Below are 18,125 nucleotides of genomic sequence, written 5' to 3'. Positions count from 1 at the left end.
CTTTTTTTAAACCTTGGGATTTGCTACTCAATTAAAATCACTGTGTGCTCAGTACTGGGTCTGCGATTGGATCCCTACTCCAGCATCCTGACAATGGGTTAGAATGACTCAGACTCTGTCAAAGGTGGTGATGAATCAGCACACAGGAGGGAGATTGAAAACTTGGCTGAGTAGTATAATAACAACAACCTCTGATTCAATATCATCAAGACCAAGGAACTGATTGTAGACCAGGAGAGGGAAACCAGAGATCCATGAGCCAGTACTCATTGGAGGATCAGAGATGGAGAAGGGTCATTCACTTTTAATTCCTGACAGTATCTCAGAGGACCTGTCCTGGACCCATCATATAAATATTATTGCAAAGAAACTGCAACAGCACTTCTACTTCCCCAAGAGTCTGTGGAAATTTGGTGCATCACCAAAAACCTTGGCAAACTTCTAGAGATGTATGGTGGATGGTGTGTTGACTGTCTGCATTACGGCCTGGTATGGGTCACCAATGCCTTTGAGAAAAAAATCCTACAAAAGGTGGTGGATTCAGCCTGGTACATTACAGGTAAAACTCTCCCAACAACTGAGCACATCTACATGAAATGTTGCTGTAGAAAAGCAGCACCCATCTTCAGAAGTCTTCAACCAGGCCATGCTCTTTTCTTGCTGCTGTCATCAGGCAGAAGGTACTGGCGCCTCAGGACTTGCACCATGAGGTTCAAGGACAGTTCCTACCCCTCAGCCATCAGGCGCTTGAACAAAAGGGGACTGCTACACTCATTTAAGTACTCTGTTATATTGTTATTTCACACTTGTAATTTATTGCTGTTTATTTATATCTGCATTTGCACAGTTTGTTTACAGTTAACAATTCCTGATGTTACAGTTTACAGTTATCGTTCTGTAAATTTGTAAGTATGTCCACAGAAAAGAATCCCAGGGTTGTATGTGGTGACATATATGTACTCCGATAATAAATTTTAAATTAACCCTAATTATTAAGAATTGGATTTTGTCCAATTTTGGTATGCAAAATTAGCCAAATTGTTCAAAGTCCAACTTGGGTATCACCAAAATGTCACTGAATTGGGACAGCCTCTTCTTCTGAAGTACCTGTATGGGTTTCTCCCAACTGCCAGCGTTAGAAGCCAATGGATCTGGAGATGCTTTGACCTCAAAGTTTCTTCACGTCAAGAATGAGGCATAAAACTTGAGTTTATGGCTGTTTTATTAGGTGTTCATTATGAGACACAACAATAACCAATTCCACAGCAGAAGAGAAGTTGAAGCGAGAGAACAAAGCAAGAAGAAGGACGAGGGGAAAAAAGACAAAGGAAAAGACATGGTCACCTTATACTAGTTAGACAGATAAGAGACATTCCAGTGATAAGGAGCAATCTTTGAGACAGTCAAGTTCTACGTCTTGACACAGGCTGCAGAGAAGCTACCAGAAAAGATACAATTCCCGAAAATTCACTTGAACAATTACAGACGAACATGTGACTGTATAAACTTGTAAGCAAGCATCAAGAAAGTTAAACTACAACAAAAATAACAATTAAAACTAATCCAACAAAGATGGACTTGTCGGTTTAGAAAAGGCAGCTACTGTCTGATCTTGAAGACGCCATCTTTATTTTTGCATTATTCACTAGGGAGTAGATCAAGATGTTCAAGTTCCCTTCATAGTAACCTCACATCCTGTCAAGGAGTTTATGGAAAACCAAAGAGGGAAAAGGTAAAAATAAGGAGAGAAAGAAGGAGAGGGAGTGAGTGGGAATTCAGGGAGGCAGATTGGATGCAGGAAAGCATTAACTAGTGCAGAGATAAATTAGGAGATCATCCTTACTGTGGAACATACTAATCTGGTGACTGGACTTCAGTCATGATGTTCCTTGGGTTCACAGATCACAGCGCCTAGTGCACAGTAATCTATCTCAGTACAACTTATTTGTGAATGAGCAGAATTTGTAAGTCAAAATAAACAAGTCAGTGAAAATAATGCAGAAGTCCCACCCTTGCTCATAACCTCCTGTTTGATTTTCTCTGTGAACGAACAATGGAAGATGCAGGTCCTGACACTCGATCCAGGTTCTGGCGGTATGTTAGCAACGTGCTCCACGCACATAGATCACATCATCATGTGTGTACAATGCAGTGGGGAATGACACCAACAAAGCAGCAAGTACCCAGTCCAATGTCCTAATGGTGGGGCCTCCATTATGAATGGTACAAGCACCTCAAATGTGCATGAAACATTTGTTCCAAGTAGAATATGTTCATAAAATAACATGCAAATCTTTCCTTCTAATGCAATTTTTTAGAGTTTTTCAGTTGGGAAAACTATGGGGCATTGTAATATTGCATAGATGTTATTTCAATTGAAGCTGAAAACGTGGTGGGTGGGGATTTATAATGGTAGGGGGGATGGGTTTGGTTGCATAGTTAGAAGGCTGAATAAATGCTCTTTCAAGTGCAACTCAAGGGCAACTAGGGATGGATAATAAATGCTGGCTTAGCTGGTGACACCCACATCCTGTAAATAAATAATAAAAAGAAACACGGCAAAAGGATTGGGAATCTCTAGATTTGATATGCTCCCAAATGTAGAACCTCTGCTGTTTTTCATCCTGAGCATGAAAATCCCCACTGGATATAGGCTGCAAGTGAACGAATGCATCTAGGAAAGCATCTAGAATGGCTTACATGGATGTACAGTAGAAACTGTTGCTAAATCGCTTTGCTATTCAAGCCTAGCAATGGATACTATGTGAAAGGAGGGAAGATGTCTCATTAGCGATGGGAAGGCTATTTTTCCAAAACTGAAACCGGCTTCATCACTGGGACAGAGCAATTGAAACCTTATGACACTCTGAAGAAGATGCGAAGTGACAGAGTTGAGTTGAGTGAGTGGCACATACAGAGCACAGTGGCCAGAGGGCAGCACGGTAGAGCAACACTATTACAGCACCAGCAACCTGGGTTCAATTCCCACCATTAGCTGTAAGGGGTGTGCACGTTCTTGCCTTGAATGGATAGGTTTCCTCCTGGTGCTCTGATTTCCTCCCACGTTCCAAAACAGGGTAATTGCTCACATGGGTGTAATTGGGTGGCGCTGGCTCATTGGGATGGACGATCCATTATCTCTAAAACAAAACAAAGATAAAATTTATTGTGAAGTTATCCTCTTTAGTAGGAGAAACAGCAAGAGAGCATTATTTAAGCAGAGAGAAATGATAAAATGCATATACAAAGGGATGTGGGTATCACTGAAATCAAACCTTTAGATAAACAATTAAGGAAGCAAATATTATGCTTGTTTTTCACTATACGTAGGTGTTTATCAATATTATGCAGGATCATGGTGAGAATGCTATGCAGTTTATGTTCTCCTTTCCTGAGAAAGGTATAGAGGGAGTGCAAGGAAAGTATCATCAACTTGAATCATGGGATGATAGTGCTGCTACATGGGGAAAGATTAAGTCTTGGTCTGTGTTCACTAAAGTCAGAAGAATGAGAGGGGGAGCTTGCTGAAATATGCAAAACTTCAGATAGGTCTCACCAGGCTAGATGCAGGGAGAATGCCTCTACTGGCAGGGCAAATCTAAAACCAGCTGTCACAGATTGAACTGAGGAAATGTACCTGTGAAATTCACCACCGTAGAAAGCAGTGGAGGCCAAATTGCTGAGTATATTTACAAAGGAGCCTAGGTTACGAAACACAAATGGTATTGGGGGTGGGGGGTGTGGGTGGCAGTGTGTTAACACTTGGATGCGGGAAGAGCCATAATCATATACACACAGGAGGGATTAATAAAGTCACCACTGCATGGATGCTCGTGCTGTTCTGCTGCTGGAGCCCATCCATTTCAAGGTTCAAAGTGTTGTGCATTCAGAGATGTTCTTTTGCACACCACTGTTGTAATGTGGGTTTATTTGAGTTACTGTCACCTTCCTGTCAGTTTGAACCAGTCTGGCCATTCTCCTCCACCCTCTTTCATTAACAAGGCAATTTCACTACCAAATAACCACTCACTGGATTTTTTTTGTTCATTGCACCATTCTGTGTAAATTCTACAGACGGTTATGTGTGAAAATTCCAGGAGATCAGCAATTTCTGAGATAGTCAAACCACCCTGTCAGGGACCAACAATCATTTCATGTTCAAAGTTGCTTAGGTCACATTTCTTTCCCATTCTGATGCTCAGTCTGAACAATCGAACCTCGTGGCCATGTCTGCATGCTTTTACGCGTTGAGTTGCTGCTGCATGATTGTAAAGTGAGGTGCCTACTCCCGCTCTGGCTTTTTTCTGTTACTTTGATTCCAGCTCTGTTGTTCCTGAGTGTTTGAAGCTGACAGTGAGCAAAGAAATTGTAAAGTGTCCATTTCCCATCACCAAGTCACCGGAGGTAGGTTCATCTCTCGTTTACTTATTCTTCCTTTCTTATTGGACATTTGGAGCAGTGGTGATGCCAGACAGGATAACGGAATGCTCCCCTTGCAGGAAGTGGGAAGGCAGGGAGACCTCCAGCGTCCAAGGCAACCAGACCTGCAAGAAGTGCACCTAGCTGCAGTTTTTAACAGACCATGTTACGGAGCTGGAACCAGATAAAATCTGGATCATTCGGGAGGCTGAAGGTTGATGGACAGGACATGTACTACAGGGAGGTTGTTACACCCAAGGTGCAGGACACTGGTAATTGGGTAACTGTCTGGAGGGGGAAGGGGGATAGGCAGCCATTGCAAAGTAGCCCTGTGGCCATTTCCCTCAACAACAGGATAATGTTGGGAAGGCTGACCTAGCGGAGGGAAGCCACAGTGGTCATCTCTCTGGCACTGAGTCTGACTCTGTGGTTCAGAAGGGAAGGGTGGAAAAAAGGGTTGTTGTAGTGATAGGGGGATTTGGTGGTTAGGGGAACAGACAGGAGGATCTGTGGATGAGAACAAGATTCCTGGGTGGTTTGTTGCCTGCCTAGTGGCTGGGTCAGGGACATCTCGGATCAAGTCTGCAAAATTCTTAAGTGGGAGGGTGAGCAGTGGTCATGATCCATGTTGGTACCAATGACATAGGTAGGAGAAGTGATGAGCTCCTGCAAAGTGAGTTCAGGGAGTTAGGTGCTAAGTTCAAGGACAGGACCTCCAGGGTTGTGAACTCAGGATTGCTACCCATGCCCCATGCTAGTAAGACCAGAAACAGGAAGATCATATATTTAAACATTTGGGATCGTTGAGCTCTCTTCCAGGGTAAATGGGACTACACAGAAGGGACAGTTTGCACCTGAACTGGAGGGGGACTAATATCCCAGCGGGAAGGTTTGCTAATGCTGCACTGGGAGAAGGGAGGGGTGGTTTAAACTAGAGCTGCAGGGGATGGAAAGAAGAGAACTAGAACAGATAGTGGAGTGGTCATGGAGCAAGATGTTGCTACGCCTACATACAAGTCAGGAGTCAAACGTTTGAGCATGGTGGGACTAATGTTCTGAGTTGAGTATGTTTCAACACAGGGAGCACCGTAGGAAAGGTGGCATGCGTCAACACATGGAATTACGACATTGTAGCCGTTAGTGAGACAAGGTTGCAAGAGGGGCAGGACCAGCAACACAAAGTTCTGGGGTTCTGTTGTTTTAGCCGTGATATAGCAGGGAGGATTAAAGGGGAAGGGATGGCGTTACTAGTCAGGGAAAATTTCACGGCAGTGCTCAGACAGGAGAGTTCGTTTAATGAGATTTCATGGGCGGAACTGAGGGATAAGAAAGGTATCACAAAACCGAAGAAAATCTGCAGATGCTGGAAATCCAAGCAACACACACAAAATGCTGGAGGAACTCAGTGAGCCGGGCAGCATCTATTGAAAAGAATAAACAGTCGACATTTTGGGCCGAGACCCTTCATCAGGACTCGAGAAAAAGGTTGAGAGATCAGAGTAAAAAGGTAGGGAGAGGGAAGGGAGAAGTACAAGGTAGTAGGTGATAGGTGAATCCGGGAGAGGGGGACGGGTGAAGTAGAGAGCTGGGAAGTCAATTGGTGAAAGGGATACAGGGCTGGAGAAGGGGGAATTTGATAGGAGAGGACAGAAGCCCATGGGAGAAAGGGAAGGGGGAATGAGGACCAGAGGAAGGTGATGGGCAGGTAAGGAGAGAAGGTGAGAGAGGGAAACGGGAATGGGAAAAATGGTGAAGGGGGTACAATTACCGGATGTTCATGCCATCAGGTCGGAGGCTACCCAGACGGAATATATGGTGTTGTTCCTCCAGCCTGAGTGTGGCCTCATTGTGCCGGTAGAGAATGACATGGGCTGACATGTCGGAATGGGAATGGGAGGTAGAATTAAAATGGGTAGCCATCGGGAGACCCCCGTTTTTTCTGGCAGACAGAATGAAGGTGCTCAGCCAAGCTGTCTCCCAATCCATATCAGATCTCACTGATGTCCAGGAGGCCACATCGGGACTCACAGGTGAAAAGCTGCAGAACCTCCCTCTGTAGCTGGATCCCTGACTTCCTAACCAGAAGGCCACTGTCTGTGCAGATTGAAACTAACACCTCCACCCTGCTGACAATCGTCACTGGTGCACCACAGGGATGTGTGCTTAGCTCACTGCTCTACTCCCTCTACACCCATGACTGTATGGTTAGGCATAGCTCACATAGCATCTTTAAATTTACTGATGATACAACCACTGTTGGCAGACTTTCAGACGGTGACGAAAGGGTATTTGGGAGTGAGATATACCAGTTAGTTGAGTGGTGTCACAGCATCAACCTTGCACTCAATGTCAGCAAGACTGCAGACTTCAGGAAGGGTAAGATGAGGGAACACAAACCAATCCTCTTAGAGGGATCAGAATTGGAGAAGGGAGCAATTTCATGTTCCTGGGTGTTCCTATGAGGATTTAACCTGGATGAAACACATTGATGCAGCTATAAAGAAGGCAAGACAGTAGCTATTTCATTAGGAGTTTGAGGAGATTTGGTTTGTCAACTAAAACACTCGAAAACTTCTACAAACGTACTGTGGAGAGAGAATTCATCACCATCTGGTATGGGGGGGGGGGGAACTACAACACACGATTGAAATAGGTTGCAGAAGCTTGTAAAATTAGTCAGCTCTATCATGGGTACTAGCCTCTGCAGTATCCAACACATCTTCAAGGAGTGGTGTCTTAGGGATCCCTGCCACTCTATTAACCTCCTCACACTGTAACTGTCAGGGAGGAGGTACAGAGCCTGACGTCACACACTCAGCGATTCAGAAACAGCTTCTTCCCCTCTGCCATCCGATTTCTAAATGGACGTTGAACCCATGAACACTACCTCACAACTTTTTCATTTCTGATACTTTGCCCTGCTTATTTTAACATAACTATTTAATAGACATATAAAAATACTTAATGTAACTTTGTTTTCTCCTCTATATTTATTTATCATGTATTTCATTATACTGAAAGTTAACAAATTTCACGACATATGCCAGTGATATTAAATCTGATTCTGATCAGACAAGATCCGACAAGTGTGGATTGGGACAAATGTCTTCTGGCAAAGGTGTACTTAGTAAGCAGGAGAAGCTAAAAACTTAAATTTTGAGGGTACAAAGCTTGTATGTTCCTGTCCGAGTCAAAGAACATTGGTTTTCAAGAAATATTGAGGCCCTGGTTAAGAAAATGAAGTAGGCACAAAGCAGATATAGGTGAGTAGGAACAAATCAGGTACTCAAAGAGTGTAAGAAATGCAAGAGAACCCTTAAGAAGGAAATCAGATAGACTCAAAGAAGGCATGAGGTTGCTCTGGCAGACAAGCTGAAGGGGAATCCTAAGACCTACAGATGTATTAAGAGCAAAAGGATAGTAAGGAAAAAAAATTGGTCCTCTGGAAGATCAAAATGGTAATCTATACGTGGGGCTGAAAGAGATGGGGTGGATTTTTTGCCAATGTATTTTCTTGGGAGATGAATACATAGTCTATAGAAGTGAGGCAAAGCAGTCGCGAGGTCAGGGACCCTATACAGATCACAGAAGAGGAGGTATATGCTGTCTTGAGGTATATTAGGGTGGATAAATCCTCAGGGCCTGACAAGAAATCACAAGGACCCTAGCAGAGATATTTAAAACGTCCTTAGCCTTGGGTGAGGTGCCGGAGGATGGAGGATAGTTAATGTTGTTCCGTTGTTGAGGAAAGGTTCTAAGAATAAGCTAGGGAACTATAGACCAGGGAGGCTGACATCAGTAGTGGGAAGTTATTGGAGTGTATTCTAAGAGACCAGACATATCAGTATTTGGATAGACAGGGACTGATTAGGGATAGTCAACATGGCTTTGTGCATTGTAATTTGTGTCTAACCAATCTTATAGAGTTTTTCAAGCGAGTTACCAGGAAGGCTGATGAAGGCAAGCCAGTGGATGCTGTCTATCCACTGATTTCAGTAATGCCTTTGAGAAGGTCCGCATGGAAAGTTAGTCAAGAAGGTTCAGTCGCTTGGCATTCAAGCCGAGGTAGAAAATTGGATTAGACATTGGCTTCATGGGAGAAGTTAGAGAGTGGTAGTAGATGGTTGCCTCTTTGACCAGTGGCCTGTGACTAGTGGAGTGTCGCAGGGATGAGTGCTGGGTCCATTGTTTGTCGTCTATATCAGTGATCTGGTTGATAATGTGGTAAATTGGATCAGCAAATTTGTGGATGACACCGAGCGTGGGGCTGTAGTAGACAACGAAGAAGACTATCAAAGCCTGCAATGGAATCTGGAGCAGATGGGAAAATGTAGACAATTGTGAAGTGTGGCACTTTGGGAGGCCAGCCAGGGTAGGTCTTAAATGGTGAGTGGCAGTGCAGAATTATGCAGTAAAACATAAGGATCTGGGAAAACAGATCCATAATTCCTTGAAAGTGGCATTAGAGTTTGATAGGGTCGTAAAGAAAGCTTTTAGCATGTTGTCCTTCATAGATCAATGTATTGAGTACAGGAGTTGGGATGTAATGTTGAAGCTGTTTTAATCTTCAGTGAGGGCTATTTTGGAGTATTGTGTGATGTTTTGGTTACCTACCTACAGGAAAGATACAAATAAAATTGAAAGAATGCAGAGAAAATTTACAAGGATGTTGCCAGTACTTGAGGATCTATTTTGTAGGGAAAGGTCAAATAGGACTTGGAACATAGAAGATGGAGGGGAGATTTGATAGAGGTATACAAAATGGTGAGGGGTATAGATTGGTCTAGACAGGCTTTTTTCCACTGAGGTTAGGTGAGACTACAACTAGAGGTAATCAGTTAAAGATGAAAGGAGAAAAGTTTAAGAGGAACATGAGGGGAAACTTTTTCACTCAGAGGGTGATGAGAATGTGGAATGAGCTGCCAGCACAAATAGATAGGTACATGGATGGGAGAGGTATGGAGAGATATGATCTGGGTGCAAGTCGATGGGACTAGGCAGATTAATGGTTTAGCACTGACTAGAAGGGTCAAAGGGCCTGTTTCTGTGACTAAGTTCCCTTACAAAGAACATCACAAGTGTTTAAGTGAAAGTCAATCACCCAGTATTATTCAGTCTGTCATTCCCTCAGAACCAGAGTGTCATTCACTTCAAGTAGCAGTGGATGCTACTTTATGGTATTTCTGTAAAGAGTTATCAACCGAAAAGTGAACTGGGAAGTTTTACTTTCATCAATCAGCTGCTCAAATTTATATTGATGCAAAGCCATTGCATCCAAGGAAGGAGATAACAATTTGGGCAAGTATTTTACCCTGGTCCAAAAATGTTGAATCAGTTTGTTAAAATGTGTTGCGTATACAAAGTTTGGTAACTTTGAAAATCAAAGAAGTTGCAGTTTTTGGATATCTGAAGTAAGAACAGCATTTTTCTGGTATCATTTAATGTTAATTTTAATGTTAACAGTCAAATATCACTAAAAATTAACATCTTGGCTTAGTATATAATCAATGATTCAAGACCTTGATTTTCTGGTTTCATTTCCCATATGATGTAACTCTTGTCAAAATTCCTAGAGATTTCTTACAGGACATACTTGTTTTTTGTCTTTATCAGCCACTTTGGATATATCCTATTCCTCAGTTAATTCAATCTCCATCCCTAAGTACCTTTCTTAACTGAAATCCCATTCTCATCTTTCAGAGGGATATTCAATTCAATTCACTACTAAAGTTACTTAAAGTCACCACTTCTGGTCATTTTTTTCCTTCTCTTCATACTCCAGCCAGCTCCAGAATTTGAACATCCTTGGCTCCATCAAGGGCAGGCATGGTAATGTAGTAGTTAGCATAATCCCAGCGGCCCAGGTTCAATTCCCACTGCTGCCTGCAAGGAGTTAGGACATTTTCCCCCTGACCATGTGAGTTTCCCTCCATATCCCAAAGATGTATGGGTTAGTAGGTTAATTGGTCACATCGGTGTAATTGGGTGGTGCAGACTCATTGGGTTAAAAGGGCCTGTTACCAAACTGTCATCATGAGTATGTGCCATGTTGTATGATGTGGGTGATCATGGTCTACCACCTGTCTTCAATCTGAGAAGTTCTAATAAACTCTTCAAATGTTTGCCTGTCCATCCCTTCATGTAATTTATGAATATCATGCGCTGTCGGCCGTGACCACTTCTTCCATCAATTTTTCCCATCAATGCAAGATGTCCTAACTTCTCTTTCCTCATTACATGTCTCGGAAATTCCAGCTGCTGTTTCCTGATTGATGCTATCAGCTGTCTTCTTATTCCAGTTTTTCACAACGCTTCCTCACTTGTTGTTCTGTCCTTCTACAATATTTTCATCGTTGCTCTAAAAAAAAATCACATTCCTGCAGTTTTGAGCCTTTCCTCATTTTGTTTTGATATTGTCCAACATTCACTTCCATGTGCTAGTGTGGAATGAACGTAGCACCTCGAAACTATGAGTTTCATCCTCATAGAAATTGTTATTCTTTAGTATCTTGCTCAAGCGTACATTTAGCCACCCCAAGCCGCCTTCTAGTTTCAACATCAGCCTCACCATCAGATGTTATTGTGCTCCCTAAGTAAATGAACTTCCACATTGGTTTAATTATTTCATTGTCAACCTTCAGTTCGCATTTCCCTTTTTCTTTCTTCCTTCTGACAATCATACATTCTGTCTTCTTGCAATCGATGGTCAATCCTCTCCTTGAACTTTTTTCATCAATTTTATCTAGAATTTATTGGAGCTTCTCTCAGAAGTCACAATCAGCATTGTGTCGGCTGCGTATTGTAGATTGTTCAAATTATATCCACCAATTATCATGCCTGGAGTACTGCTAATTTCTCTTCAAATCTTCTCGCGCTAAAGGTTGAATAGGTCAAGCAAGAGAGCACAACCCTGTCTGACTCCCCTTTTAATCTGGACAAAATCACTTGTCTCATTTTCAACTCTCGTTCCTGCTCTCTGTTCCCAGTGCACAATTCTGATGATGCTGATGTCTTTCTCATCGGTGTCCAAGTGCTGATGAATTTTTATAAGCTCTTCATGTCTCACCTTCATAACCAGTGAAACCAGGCGGTCTTTCTGGACTTGTGCCGCGCTCACAAATCACTCAAGCTGTATCTGTAAATGAAAATAAGTAAGTAAATCAACCCTCATAACTGAAAGCTCAGCCTGCTTGTTGAGAAGCTGAATGCACAGCTTTCTCCTCATCCGCAAATCTGCTTCCTCGCTGAGAGTGCCTTCTTCAGCCTTTCAAAATTGGATACTTCTGCCTTTTGCTGAACTCTGCTACCGATGATGCCACAGTCTAAAGCTTCAGATCAACGTCTTTAGTGATCTCCAGGATGGCTTTCAGCAGATTACTAACACTTGCAATTCACTTCACTGCTGCTTACTTGCTCAAAGCACCACACCACACTTTTATAACTCTGCAATTCAATTGCCAATTTCTATACTCCCTTTCACTGGTTTTTTCCTTTCCCTTTCAATTGCCTCGGCATACTCTCTTCATTTTTTCTCTATAATTTGGCTACATACTCTTCACTCCTTTATAACACTCCCAAAATCTCTTGTAAAAATAAACTAAATTCTCCTCAGATATTCTTCTCTCCTGTTACCTATTTAACTCACTTTCCATTTAATTCATTCTACGTGTGCCCCGGTTCTCCAGCACCTGCAGAATACCCTGTGTTTATAATTCGTTCTGCTCTGTTTTCTTTCTGCTCGTTGTTCTTCTCAATCATGGCGGCACAGTGCTGCGGCAGTTAGCGTAACACTTTACAGCGCCAGTGACCCAGGTTCCATTCCCGCCGCTGTCTATGAGGAGTTTTTACGCTCTCCGGGTGACTGCGCGGGTTTCCTCTGAATGTTCCAGTTCCCTCCCACATCCCAAAGGACGAGCAGGTGAGTAAGTTAATTAGTCACCTGAGTGTAATTGGGCAGCGTGGGTTCGTTAGGCCGTGGGGGACACCTGTTATGGTGCTGTATCTCCAAATTAATGAATAAATTCAGTGCTCTGTAACGATTTCCTAATGTGAAGAGTGCTACAGGGTGGCAAATTATAGAAATCTGGTTTCTATCTGGAATATTGCTAATCATGTATTTATATAACAATTATTATAGAGATTCTTAATGACCTAATGAATTGAATTTACTTAAATCTTACATCCATCCCACAACATGAGGGAATGAAAATCTTTGCGTTATGACTCTGTTGCGACGTACAGACACGTGAATTTATAAGTCTAATGGCTTGTAGAGAAAAGCTGTCCCGTAACCTGTTGGTTCCAGCTTTATTGCTGCGGTAATGTTTGCCAGGCAAAAGCAGCTGAAGCAATTTATGATTGGAGTGACTGGTGTCCCCGATGATCTTCCAGGCCTTCGTTCTGCACCTGCTGCTGTAAATATCCTCAATGAAGGGAAGTTTACATCCACAGATGCGTTGGGCTGTCCGGACCACTCTCTGCAGTGCCCAGCGATAAAGGTTGGTACAGTTCCCGTACCAGACAGTGATACAGCCAGTCAGGATGCTCTCAATTGTGCCTCTCTAGAAGGTCTTGAGGATTTGGGGGTTCATTCTGAACTTTCTCAGCCGTTTGAGGTGGGAGAGACACTGTTGTGCTTTTTTTATTGCCACAAAGCTGGTGTGTACCGACCAGGCAACATCATCAGTGACGTGTATACCAAGGAACTTGAAACTACTCACCCTGTCAACTGCAGTCCCTTTGCTGCTGGTTGAGGCAAGCCTGTCTCCATTCCTCCTGTAATCCAGAATCAGCTCTTTTGTTTTTTGGATATTATGTGTGTAATACCAGCCAAATGTATACTTTTATCACTAGGCAATGTTTTTTTTCAAAGCACTTTCATTCTAGTTACACTGAAACAATAACAAAAAACCCTTGTTAATAAAACTAAACCATAAATATAAAGATTGATGATGTTTCTTGCTACAGTTGGAAACAGAGTTAATTAGAAAATCTAATATAGGCTCATCAGTGGCTATACTTATTGTCTCTTCCGATTAACTTACACCTCGCAAATGTCTGGGTGACTGCAAAACATTTTTGCTGGAAGAATTAAAGAAGATTTAGAGGAATTACTTGGAAAATGCAAGTCCAAGTGAAATGAAGAAATAATGAAACCTCAGATCATTAAAAGATGAATCATTTTTTAACACAAAGAAGGCAAGTGACGCAGAAGGACTTCTTTCTCATTTTTATATTTTAATTATTCTTTATACTTGAAAAGGAGAGGACTTACCCAAAGGTTGTGAACAAGGTTAGGGTTAGTGCATTGACACCATATTGACAAGAGGACGTAGATGCGCTGGGCTGAATATTCCAAGCAGTCTGTGGGAATGTACATCAAGAAAAGACGAAAATATTGATTTTAACACAGAATGTCAGGCAGCATCTATGGAGAGGAATAAAGAGTTGATGTTTCTGGCCGAGACCCTTCATGAAGACTGATCCATAAAGCACCAGTTTGCATAAAAGTTCAAATTTATTATCTAAGTATGTATATGTCACCATATGCTACCCCGAAATTTATTTTCCTGCGGGCATTCACAATACGACAAAGAAGCACAACAGAATCACAAAGACTGACAAACTACCAATGTGCAAAAGAAGACAAACTGCGTAAATGCAAAGAAAAGAAACAAATAACAATAATAAATAACTAAATAAATAATAGTGAGAACTCAAATTGTGGAGTCCTTGAAAGTGAGTCCATAGCTCGTGGAATCAATTCAGTATTGAGTTGAGTGAAGGTATCCACGCTCGTACAGGAGTCTGATGGTTGAAGGGTAATAACTATTCCTAAACCTGGTGGTATGGAAACTAGATGGGGGTCTTTAAAAAAAAATGAGTAGCTTTGATGGAGTGAACACAAAAGGAGAATATTTCCATTGTGAGGAACACAACTGGAGGCCTGAGTGGTCATCAAGAAATCCAAAATTCAGCAGAAATCTCTTCTCCGTGGAATATTGAAAATACGGAATTACATGCCACAGATATTGGTTGAATCAATATTACTAATGCACTTGAGGGGAGAATGGAGAAGGGAATAGCATGTTATGCTGACAAATTTAGTTGACTAAAGATGAAAGGAAGGACTAAGTGGTGTATGAACACCAGCAGGAATGGTTAGGCCAAATAGTTTGTTTTTGCACTGTGCATCTGAAGTAATACTGTGCAGATAATTATTCATTTCTGCAATTCTTCCAGCAAACTTGAGATTGAAGACCAGATCTTCAGTTTGATTCCTACTCTGTGTCGAAGATTTATGTTCTTCCCATGACCATGTCAGTTTCCTCTGGGTGCTCCGGTTTCCTCCACATCCCAAAGACATATTGGTTAGAAGGGTAATTGATCATGAGGTGCAATTGGGCATCACAGGCTCACTGGGCCATAAACGCCTGTTTCCATACTCTATCTAAGGGAAATCTTCAAGAAGACTAAGGGAGAAAGTGGAGATCTTCAGGCGTAACTGTAAATATAACTTCTACATGCTCTCTTAAAATCATAAAATGATTTATCATAAAATCATAATATTTCCAATTTTGGTTAATTGGCTTTAATAACCCTTAGTTGGAAAGAAAAAGAAGCAATCAGCCCAGTTTCCTTCCCCCAACAGCTGCTGAGCAAAAACAGCCAGGAGAACCATAACAAGTTTGGATGATAAACCCTTGGTTCGACTGTCAAGATTTAGAAAAGAGCTGGAGCTATTTGGATAGGCATGAGTCAGAACCTTAAGATGAAGTGTGGAGGAAATGAAATTGTTCTTGTGCTTAATTTTGCTTCATAAGTCATGCTGCACTTGGATTGGCATTGGTTACAGCCTCAGCTTTCTGGAAGGTTTTGAGCTATAAATGATCTGTTTCCTCTTGGATCAGTAGGAACAACAGAACATGAAGTAAACAGCATCGTGAGCTGCTGCTCCGGAGACTCTGCTGGCTTGTGTTTTGCCAGTGGGTGGGCTGTGAACTTCGCCCAGCCAAACAGGACAGCAAAGCAACCTTCCTATTGTGTTCCTTTTTCTTGTGACCCTCCCAAGCCATGGCATGGGCCGAAAGCCCAGCAAAACGTGTGAGCAGGCTACCACATGTGGGTTTGTTTCCGTCACCTGGCTTGCAGTACAAGTTGAATGCGTTCCAAAGCAGCGAAAGCACCAACAAAATCTGCCACTGTTCCAACTCTGCTCAATAACTCTAGGCCACATCCCCCCTTGACTTGGCCAAGCAGGGACCCCATAAATTCCATCAGTCAAATAACTAACAATAATGTCACATTTTCTTTCATTTCTATTTTAATTGGAGTGCTGATTTATTGAGAGAATAAATAAATTCACAACGCTACTGCATTTGACCGCAAATCTGCATGCAATTAATGATGGTCCACATATATTAGTTATCTGGTAATATCTGTATCAAAGCAGCGCATGAAAGATAAATACCTTAAAGGGATTCTAAAGCAAGGTCAAACTAAACTTGCTCAGATTATGATCCAAGCACTGTGAGTAAATTGACTACAGCTCATCCGAACTTCTAAATTGACACTATAGCTTTTTAGGTGCTCTGAAGTGCCCTTTTTATGTAAACCTTTCGCCCTGATATTATCCAACTTGGGGTCCTTTTTTAATATAACAGCAGATCCCAAGAGTCTGTGTGTTCCATCATTTGAACTGAATTGACTTTATTACTTACATCCTTCACATAGATGAGGAGTAAAAATCTTTACGTTACGTCTCCGTCTGAATTTGCAGTGTGCAATTTATGGTAATTTGTAATAAAATGCACAACAGGACAGTCAATATAACATAGAAATACAATTGTATCAGCATGAATTAATCAGTCTGATGGCCCGGTGGAAGAAGCTGTCCCAGAGCCTGTTGGTCCTGGCTTTTATGCTACAGTACCATTTACAGTTTGTGGTTGGAGTGACTCGGGTCCTCAATGATCCTTCAGGCCCTTTTTACGCATCTGTCACTGTAAATGTCCTGAATCGTGGGAAATTCGCATCTGCAGATGCGCTGGGCTGTCCGCACCACCCTCTGCAGAGCCCTGTGATTGAGGGAAGTACATTTGGGCCCCATGTTTAAGAAAGGATGTGCTGGCATTGAAGCGGGTCCAGAGGAGGTTTATGAGAATGATCCTGGGAATGAAAGGGTTAATGTATGAGGAGAGTTTGATGGCTCTGGGCCTGTACTTGTTAAAGTTTAAACGATTGAGGGGGTTCTCATTGAAACCTATCAAATATCGAAAGGCCCAGATAGAGTGGAATGAAGGGAGAGCACTGAAAACCTGCTGAATATTAAACAGCCCTGAGAGAGTGGACATTTCCAATAGTGGGAGAATCTAGGACCAGAGGGCACATGTTGGAGTAGAAGGACATCTCTTAAGAACAGCGATGAGGTAGAACTTCTTTAGCCAAAGGCTGGTGAATCTGTGGAATCTATTGCCACAGATGGCTGTGGAGACCAAGTCATCGGGAATATTTAAAGCAGAGGTTGATAGATTATGAGGAGAAGGCAAGAAAATGGGGTTAAGAGAGAAAATAAGTCAGCCATCACAAATGCTGGAGCAGACACTATCAGCCAAATAGCCTAATTCTGCTACATCTTATGCTCTTCTGTTGAAAGATAATGATGTTTGTACAGGATTAAGAATTGTTTTCCAGTCATTGAAGAAGTTTATTTATTACCAATGATATTAGAGAAAGCTGATTTGTAAAGTTTCATGTAAATATTCTGCTAATCTCTGTGCAAATTCAGCTGAAGAATTGTGAAAGACTTTGCTTACCCCAGAATTCCTGCCATTTCAACCAGGCCTTGATTTTGCTGCAGAACATTATTTTGTATAAAATGAGTTTATTATTGTCCTTGTCCTGTTCCACATTATTTTAAACTCCTTATCTAAAAAAATGATATACCTGCATTGGAGTCAATACTGCACAGATTCACTGGATTGACTTCTAGGATGAGGAGGTTGCCCTGTAAAAAGGAGGTAACTTGTGTTTAGAAAAATAGATGATCTTAGTGAAATGAATGTTACATTGAGAGGAATTGAAAGACAGATGCTAAGAGGTTGGTCATTTTAGTTGGTGTTTGAAACCAGGAGGCATTGTCACAGTAAAAAGTCGCCTTTTTTAGGACTGAAAAGTGCTTGAAATTCTCTTCCTCAGAAAGCCGTGGTTGCTCATTCAACAACTCCAAACTTGACGGTAGAATATATTAGTGGACACTAAGGGAAATAAAGGATATTGATGATTTGGTAGGAAAGGAGACAAGGCTTGGGATCACTGACAGTCCTATTGAATGGTGGAGGTGGCCAGAGTTCTGTTTCATTGAAATTCAACAACACTACAAATGCTAGAAATCTGAAACAAAACTGAGAATGCCAAAAGACTCAGCAGGTCAGGGAAGAGAAACAAACATTAACGCTTCAGGTTGAGGACGGCCAGGCTTATCTTTTTTCATATGCTTTTTTGATATTCGTTTAAAATATTGATAATTTGTTTTTATCAGGAACCCAGTAGAGACTCGGAAATTACTCAATGGGCACAACACAGGAGGTTGCATATTCGACACTGAATCCATTCTGTTGATGCTAATTGCAGTCAAATTTCCTGAAATCGGAATAATGTGCAATGCAAAATGGGAAAATGCAGTACATGTATAAATCATCCCAAAT

General features: G+C 41.9%; 1 long non-coding RNA gene across 1 annotated transcript in view; it reads right to left on the bottom strand.

The window, feature by feature from the left end:
* Nucleotides 1-1,240: 1,240 nt before the first annotated feature.
* The window catches only part of LOC132404162 (uncharacterized), a 115,641-nt gene continuing 98,756 nt past the window's right edge, over nt 1,241-18,125 (bottom strand). The window contains exon 5 of the long non-coding RNA XR_009515437.1: nt 1,241-3,140. This is a non-coding gene — a long non-coding RNA (uncharacterized LOC132404162). The remainder of the gene's footprint in view (nt 3,141-18,125) is intronic.

This window comes from Hypanus sabinus, chromosome 13 (assembly GCF_030144855.1).
Source record: "Hypanus sabinus isolate sHypSab1 chromosome 13, sHypSab1.hap1, whole genome shotgun sequence".
NCBI lineage: Eukaryota > Metazoa > Chordata > Chondrichthyes > Myliobatiformes > Dasyatidae > Hypanus > Hypanus sabinus.
This window is presented reverse-complemented; position numbering and strand designations above follow the sequence as displayed.